A 2,263-nucleotide genomic window follows, 5' to 3' on the forward strand; every position below is an offset into this window, starting at 1 on the left:
TTTTATTTATTGCAAATTTATGCATAAATATGTTAGTTTAGTAATTTCCTTTAAAATTACTATTTATGTCTACTTAAACCCTAACTTGAACTTGGGTTGATGCACATCAAAAAAGGGGAGATTGTTGGACCCCGTGGTAGTTTTGATGTGATCAACCAAGTTGGTTAGGTCCTGCTGTGTTTGATCCCTGTGTCTTAGTGTTCAGGAGCTTAGGAGCACAAGAAGTCGAGCGGAAGACGCAGCTAGCGAGAAGGACGGCACGGGAAGGGAGCCGATGGGCTGCTCGAGGACGTTAAGGACGAGAGAGCTACGGAAGAGTATTCTGGTGGGCGTGAAGAGCGTGCGTAGCGTTCGAGGGATGTTAAGCCGGGATGGAAGGCTGCTCGAGGAGAAGGCCGGGAATTGGGTTCAGGTGAGCCCTATTCCGATTGGCCACAATCACCTAAAAGAACGGAGCGTCGGAAGTTGAAGAAACCAAGCTGAAATTGGAGCTGCCAGCTTGGAGGCGCCTCCATCAGGATTGGAGGCGCCTCCAGCTTAAAGGCACCTTCAACCTTGTTGAAGGCGCCTTCAACAGGTCAAAGTGACCATTTCAAGCCGCGGATAAAGTTTTATCCACTCACCTCTTGGAGGCGCCTTGGACCCTCGTGATCAGATTTTCAGAGGCTATTTAAGGGCCCTTGGAGCTAGGAATTTACAACAACTTCTACATTCAACTCTGTAAGCAATTCCTAGCAGTAGTTCTGAGCAATTAGAGTGTAAAAGGCTTCTCCGCCTTCAGCAAAGGAGAATTTTCTTAGTGCACTTTTCACTGCCCTGGATTAACAACCCTCTTGGTTGTAACCAGGTTAAAATTCTGTTTCTGCTTTTATTTTCTTTCTCTATTATTTTACTACTGCATTTATTTCTGAGTTGAAATCCGAGGAGGGTAGTTTTATTTTTTGTTTTCAGCAATTCACCCCCCTCTTGCCGGTCTCCGCTGCACCTACATAATGTTCTCATGAGGACCATACAGGGAAACTGGCATCAAGAATATGGCAAACTTAAGGCCAAGATTGAGGTTTTAAGTAAAAGTCAAAGGTAGATCCGTTATAGTTACATCTAGATTTTTCATCAGAACATATGATCGGAGCTAAGGTTTTTCCATAATTTGGCATACCTAGTGATACCCTGCTACAATAATTGCTTCAGGCATCTAATGGGGGAGCAACTCGATTCCTTGAGCCACAAAGAACTCCAACAGCTAGAAAATCAGCTAGACAATTCTTTGAAACATATCCGGTCAAGAAAGGTTAACCACACGACCTTTTCCCGTGCTAAAACAAAGGTTGGTTAAGCAAGACATTCTGAAGTTGTATCGACCATGATTTTCTTTATATGGTGCAGAACCAAGTGGTATTTGACTCTATCACTGAGCTTCAGAGGAAGGTAAAAAATTCTTTTATCAATATATATATATATAGAAGATTGTCATGATCCTTCAAGAGCCTAAAATGTTTAAATTTAGGTTAATAATAATACTACATGCATGTGCATAACCATCTCTTTTTTATTTATAGGAGAAGGCACTACAGGAGCAAAACAAGAGTTTGGAGAAGCAAGTGAGTTTGTGACCCTTTTTGCCCAAGTGAATGCAATTCATCTACTCCGTAAACAACATTAATAGATTATGAACACCATGGAGATTAAATCTTATTTAATTTAAATAAGATCCTAGAGAAGCAGAAGGCCAAGGCTCTCACCCAGCAGCACACTGGGAACAAGCCCAAACAAGTTCCTCCTCTCCACCCTTTTTGTTGGCTGATGCTGACCATACCTTGAATATTGGGTATGCATCTTCAACTATATGAACTTTACATTGTTATTATTTACAATACTCATGGAATTAAAATAGGAAGATATACTGTGTCAGACCATGATCATTTTCATAATTTTGTTTGATGAGGCAGGTGCTACCAAGGAAAGGAAACCATAGGAGGGGAGGTAGAAGCTGCAGAGGTCCAGGCTCGGATCAATGGCAGCATATTGCCTCCCTGGATGCTCAACCATTTGAATGGCTAGCTCCAAATCATTAATTCAATAAATAGATTTTGAAAATAAAAAATAGAAACTTCCACAGTACATTTAAGCAATCTTGAAGTAGGAAGGGAAAAAACAGTAAGACATATTCAATGACTTACCCGTGGAGGTAGCTGACCATGAGTAAATATTGGATTAGCAATAGCCATCTGACCAAGAGTCCTAAGCATAATTGGGATATTTT

The 2,263-nt window shown here is 41.1% G+C and overlaps 1 pseudogene; it reads left to right on the plus strand.

Annotated features, from left to right (window-relative positions):
• Positions 1-1,000: 1,000 nt before the first annotated feature.
• Positions 1,001-2,061, plus strand: LOC121978270 (annotated as a pseudogene).
• Positions 2,062-2,263: the final 202 nt, after the last annotated feature.

The sequence above is a fragment of the Zingiber officinale genome, chromosome 4B (genome assembly GCF_018446385.1).
Source record: "Zingiber officinale cultivar Zhangliang chromosome 4B, Zo_v1.1, whole genome shotgun sequence".
Classification (NCBI taxonomy): Eukaryota; Viridiplantae; Streptophyta; class Magnoliopsida; order Zingiberales; family Zingiberaceae; genus Zingiber; species Zingiber officinale.